The sequence below is a fragment of the Psammomys obesus genome, unplaced genomic scaffold (genome assembly GCF_907164565.1).
Source record: "Psammomys obesus unplaced genomic scaffold, mPsaObe1.curated_primary_1811, whole genome shotgun sequence".
NCBI lineage: Eukaryota > Metazoa > Chordata > Mammalia > Rodentia > Muridae > Psammomys > Psammomys obesus.
The window spans coordinates 50,728-57,035 of NW_026590628.1; the positions used below are offsets into that span (position 1 = coordinate 50,728).

The 6,308-nt window shown below is 41.3% G+C and overlaps 1 pseudogene; it reads right to left on the bottom strand.

Annotated features, from left to right (window-relative positions):
- Nucleotides 1–326: 326 nt before the first annotated feature.
- Nucleotides 327–1,066, bottom strand: LOC129677391 (putative vomeronasal receptor-like protein 4; annotated as a pseudogene).
- Nucleotides 1,067–6,308: the final 5,242 nt, after the last annotated feature.

Here is a 6,308-nt window from a genome sequence, read left to right on the forward strand (position 1 = left end):
GCATGTGTCAGATGTAGGCAGCTCGTCACCAGCTGTGCTGTGTGAGAACCTATCTTTACCTGCTTAAGATTTTCTTACTTGATTAAAAAATAGATACAGGGCATCTAAAATACTAACAGCCATTTCAAACCTCCTTTTCTGAAGAGATCAAAGCAACATGGCTTTTCAAATATTATTAAACATGACAACATTCAGTCAGGTGTCCATCCCTGTGAATCAACAAAAATGGAATGAGAACTGCATAACCAAGAGTCAGAAATTCTTGAAAGTGAATTGTTAAGGAGTCATTCTTTAAAGAGGAAGATAAATATAAAGAAACAAAACAATCAGTCCAATAGAAGAAAACAAAACAGAGCATGAGAAGGAGGACACTTTGAGCAGCTCTCAGCTCAGGGGGAGTTCTGTAAAGAAGCTTGGAGTTCTGAAGGTAGAGGACATGCTGGTGGTGCTTGTGGAGACGAAATACCATGTAGCCACTGGCCCCTCCCATGGCACCCTGAAACACTGCATCTCTCAGGATCATAAGGGTGAGAAAAACATTGTTTATTTTCTGATTTTCTTTTTTGAAATAACAATACTCACTATTCTTATGTGGTGGTAATGTGTTTCTACCTTCGTCTCTGAAGGAAAGGAGAAGGTTCATGCTGATCATGGAATTGAGAATCCAAAAGAAGAGCAGTGAGAGAAGCACATGTCCTGTAGACCTCAGTCTGAGCCTCCCCCAACAGGAGGCTCTGGGGCTCATGATGATTGTCTGGACCACTGTGAGGAGACTGCTGGTGCAGATGGAGAGGCCCCGGGAAACCCTGTCTAGATAAACAGTAATGTGACAGCCTAGATCACCAAGGAAGTGCCTCAGACTTAAAGCTGCCATTGTCATGGGTATTCCCTTGGATAAAAGCAGTATAGAATTTGTCAAAGCCAAGTGGATGAGGGTAAGATGTATAGCTTTCTTCCCAGAGCCAACAAAATTGCATATATACCTCACAAAAATAGAAATATTTGCCACAGTGCCAAGTCCAGTTAGAAGAAGGAATATTGTTATGTTGCTAATATTCAAAACCATTTCTATCTTCTTGGGCAGAAAATTTGGGATCTTGCAAGCAGAGTTTGGATAAAGTAAAAGAATTGATATGTACTTGTAAAAAAAACATTTCACATCATAGTGTGTTTCTGGTACACAAAAGACAACTTTGACACGTGGAATGGAACAGATTCTTTTTTAATCTAAAGAATTCTCATTTTCTTCTTGTCTTTATGGGACATCTTGTACCTTAAGTAATAACTGTGGAAGAAAATTCAAAAATATATTTAAAATTACCAAAGAGATTAAATCCCTTGACTACAATATGAGTAAAATTAAATTACATATTCATATATGTATGTATGTATGTATATATGCCAGTATGTATTGAAATAATTTGAAAAGTGTACTAACTCAAATATTTCCTTGCATTTTCTTTTTGATTCTGTTAACATTCCTATCAGTCAGGTCCTCAAACCTGCACCTTCCTTCGCCTCTCCCCCACTTGAATTCCTAGTATGCAGACAATTATTTTAATAAATTGTATTAAGAATGGTGCTTCACATTTGTCATACCAGCACTGAAAGAAGGGTGAGGCAGGAGGAATACTGTAAATTCACTACAGCCTGGGATCCATAGTGAGTTTCAAGTCAGCCACGGTCATTTAACAAGACCTTGTCTGAACCTACCCCGAATACTCCCAAAAGAAAACAAATTCAATACTAAAAGGTACTATCCTATCTTATTGCATCAACATCAGCATCTTTCAGAACAAGAGTGTAAGAGGAACTTTTATTTGCCTCTTATTAACCCTCCAAGATAACAATTGAATTAGACGAATAAAAACTTTTTCCACATGGCACTCAATGTGGTCAGAACACCCAACCTCATTGAAAAAGAAACCCACAAACATTGCAGAAGGAAAGGATATCTGAAAGAAGTGTCAGAGAGGAGAGGCCGTTTTACTGGGACAGCAATAGAGAGACAGGTTGCAGAGAAAGAACACAGGTGAAAATGGAAGAAGCCAGAAAAAGAGGAGCCAGAAGATTAAAAAAGATCGCTAGAATTAATTAGTTGTCAAGCATAGTAATTCAGGGGCTGGGAGAAAAGCGAGATTGAATATGTCAGCTTGGAGAAGAGTTTGAGTCAGAACAGCTAAGTTGAACTAGCCAACTCAGAGTCCAGTCAGAACAAGAAAGGGTGAGCTTATTAAGCAGTAAATTTCAGAGGCAGAAAATATTCTAGGCCTTGGTTACTTTGAATGGAAGATAGAAGCTTCCCAGACAAGGTGGAAGTTAGCAGACAGAGGCAGTAAGTCTCTGAGAATACAGCTGAATTAGGAGAATAAAAGTTTCTTTTACAAGAAACCTTTCTTCTTCTGTGATGCCTTTTGTTTTGTTGCTATGTGATTTTGATTTTACAATAAATATAGCAAGGACCCATTTTGTGTCCTGTCTCTAGTTACTATATATATGATTCATTTATCTTTATACTCCAGGTGTCTTTTAAAACTAAGGTTTGTTTGTTTGTTTGTTTGTTTGTTTGTTTGTTTGTTTTCTGTTACTTTCACTGTGGACAAATTTCCCAAGATTTATTTTATACCTTCTCACCAAATCCAGCAGCACAGCCCTTCATTGGTGCAACTGATAATGCTGAGGGAGCAGAGCCTGTGGTCTGGAAAAGCAGTTCATCGACTGGATGCCATCAGACTGTGCCCAAGAGCAACCTTGGGGTGCTGCCCAGAAGGGTTCAGGAGAGGGCTGCTTTCCCTCTGAGGGAACCTGGACTAGATCTGGTTAAGCTGCTATTGATCGTGTAGAGAAAAGACATACTGATGTGTGACGCTATGGGGTGAACGCAGTTTGTGAGTTAAGAATCCCTAGTAATGCCTACAGCTGATTTGCGGCTCCAAGGCCAAGTCAAATGTTCACACCAGTTGTTATGGGATTGCAGCTCCAGGTAGCCATATTCCTTCTTGTGACGGCTACATTTACCCATGTCTGTTCTCTCAGCCTGTTAATAAAATAGGGCTGCTCGATTTCTATCAGGCTGACTTGATTTTCTGTCTTATCTTTTTGTATTTGTTATCAGTAGTGATAATGCTTCCAAAGTTTCCATTAACGTGCAATGATGACACATTTGTGGAATGCAGTGTGATATGTTAACACATGTACCTTGTTTACTGATCAAATAAGAGTAGTTACTGCTACTTGGTCTTGGTGAGGCTGGACAACTAGAGGGACCACTGTCCTCACCATTTTACCTTCTTAGAAGGCTCTGGGCTCCTTCTTCAAGCTCTTCACCCAGTGTGTCCTATTACCATGAATGGCTGTTGCGTGCTGTGCTGAAGGACATTAGGTCTTACTTTTCTAAGACTATCTTTGGGCACTTGCTGGCTTCCCAACATTTACAGGAGAGCTGTTCCCCAGCCTTCAGCTTTCGGGGTTCTACCTTTGGGTAAACGGTTTTTACACTTTTAGGCATATATAGGATTTTACACTTTCACAGCTAACCTCTCCATTCTCAGTTCTCACCTGTAGGACATATGTCAAACTGGAGTCCATTTTTAATTATTTCTCATTTTTGCACTAGGCCACTGAGATGAAGCAGGTGGAGGGAGAAAGGGCTTATTCTGGCTCACAGCTTGACATTAGTCCAGCTTGGCAAGGAGGAAGAGAGACAGACAGGCAGAACACCTGACAGGCAGAGAGATTTGAGGAATTAAAAACATAATGGGTAAAGACAAAGTTTGTCCACATGTAAGAGAAAAATATGCAATAAAGATTTTGTGAAAAGTGATAATGATGTCAGTCATGGCACGCGTGAAAGCAGAGGCTTGAAGAAGAGAGGTTTGGGGTTTGTTTTCCCTTAGAAACCATAAAAGTTCTTTCATCATTCTTATTCTCCCCCAAAAGGAAAGAGAAAACACATGCAAAGACCCTCCTGAGCTCCCTAAAGGCACTGGCTCCTGAGCATGGAAGCCTGGTGCTTAGCCATCTCTCCAGCCTGTGGAACATACCTTTGGAGATCAGGCTCAGCAAGCCCTAAGTCTCACAAGCAAACACCAGCAAAGGTGCTTCTGAGGGAAGTTTCACAGCCCCACGGAGGAACATGGAAGAGTGGTCAGGTGTGCTCAGGGCAGTAGCTGCGGTGAAGAGAAGCTCTGGTTTAGTCCCTGGCCAGGTGAGCCTTCAGGGTTGTATTTAAACCTTTTGGGTTTGGAGAATTCTTGTCTTCAATAATCTGTCACTGGGCTTCAGTTTTAACAGTTCTCAGTGTGTGAGGGAGAAAAAAAAGTCCTCTGTTGAATCTTAATCCTTAAGGTACAACTCTCTTTCCCTCCACAATTACTACATAAGTTTCTTCTGGAAGCTGTTTCAGACTTAATTAGAATTTAATGACTTAGGTAACAAACTGTAGAAATGATCCTTGGAGCCACAGTCTTGAGTTTAATTAGTTAACAGAAGGATGTGCAGTTAGGGTGTGCACAGCAGGGAGGTTCTGTGAATCCAGTTGTCTGTCTCCAGTCCTCTCTTCACTGTCACTAAATTCCAAAGCTGTGAATCAGAAGGAGACCCGCAGTGTAGTCACAGAAAAACAATGTCTCGCTCTTTCCCTTGACCTGTTTTATCCACTAAGGGTGACAAAACCGTCCATCTCTGGAGATCCACATTCTGAGCAAGTCTCAGTCAGTTAGGAGAGAGAAGTTCTCCTTGCTTGTAGGCACATTGGTGGTTCAAGGTCTCTCAAAGAGATTGTTTCCTTTTTTGTCCATTAAACAGCAGCTGGACCCCCAAGCTCAATGGAACTCATGTAAAAGACTAATCCTGTCCTACAACAACTTTCTGTTGATTTGAGAAAGTTATTGACTGATTTATTGGTGGAGACAGTGAATTTACACAGAGAGCCAAATTTCCAAATGAATTTAGGATAAACTGTGCTTCACAAAATGATGTGCCCCTTACTTGATGCTGAGTTTCTCTTCTGGATTTTTGCTATATTATGTCTTATGGGAAATGACAAAGAATCCAAAACATGCCTCAGTATTGTTTTGAAGGAGGAGGGTACTGCTTGACAGTCCAGAAGGCCTACTGTAGATTAAATGAGCAAGGTGAGGAGCAAGGTGAGCCTGGAGCCTCTTGTCCTGTCAGAAACTCAGGACATGCCCAGAAGCACAGAGAAATAACAGCATTGGCGATGTTCCCCATAAGACCACCACTGGGACAACTGCTGAGTTCTGAGTATTTTCTGCTTAGTGAATAACAGTATGGAAATCAGCACTTAATTTCCTGACTTTTTCAACTGTCTTGTGGTTATGTAAGCACATATTTAATTTTTGGAAGTCAACACTGAAGAGTGTAAAAGAAATAAGTGAACGCCTCTGCAGGCTGATGGGGTGGAGCAGTACATGAGGTGTTCATGTGGTTGTTTGCAAATTGTGTTGCAGTTTCTCTCTTAACCCTGTAAGCACCCAAATAATCGAGACTGGACTATTATATTTATTTGACAAGCTTTATGGCACAAGAACTGAGCAGTATTTATCTATTTTAACCCTCTAAGATAATCTTGCTTCCTCCCAACTGAAATCCTGAGATATTTACTTTTAAGGCTTTCTCTGCTCCAGCAGCTCTCTCCTGGACCTCTCCTCATGGCTGAATCCCCACTTCTTCTCTCCTCCTCCCCTGGCTATCAGGAAGTCTGGCCTTTTCTCTTCCTATTCAGTCATCAGCTGTCAAGCCTCTTTATTGACATATCGGAGAACAGTTGTGGAGAAAAGTCTAGACATGAGATTTTTTCAGAACAAAAATTGCAACCAGATATGGGGAGCACAGAAATCAGCATTTGAATCTTTACATAGTACAATAACATGCCTACAATAAAGAGCTGTGTTCACAAACCACTGTAGATCAGAGAACACTCATGGGTCTGTTAAAGAATCTGAAGCAGGGCAAAGGAGAAAAAATTGAAGCCTCTGCACAGAGAAAAGATTGCTGGTTGAGATCAGAATCCCTGAGAGGTCAGGAAATATGTGGGGGACCCTAGGAAACTCAAAGACGGAGGCTTTCTGTGGAGTTCAGGGAAGACCTTTCCATGCAGCCTGTGGTGTGTGCTTTCTCCACAAGGAGGTCCTGGGACTGATGGTGGCATATTGAAATATGCTAAGGAGACAGGTGGTGCAGATGGAAAGGCCCTGGGCCACTCTTGCCAGATAAACCATGGTTTTACAACCCACATCACCTAGAAGGTTTTTGAAATGAAGTTCTGTGGCTACATACCTGACCCC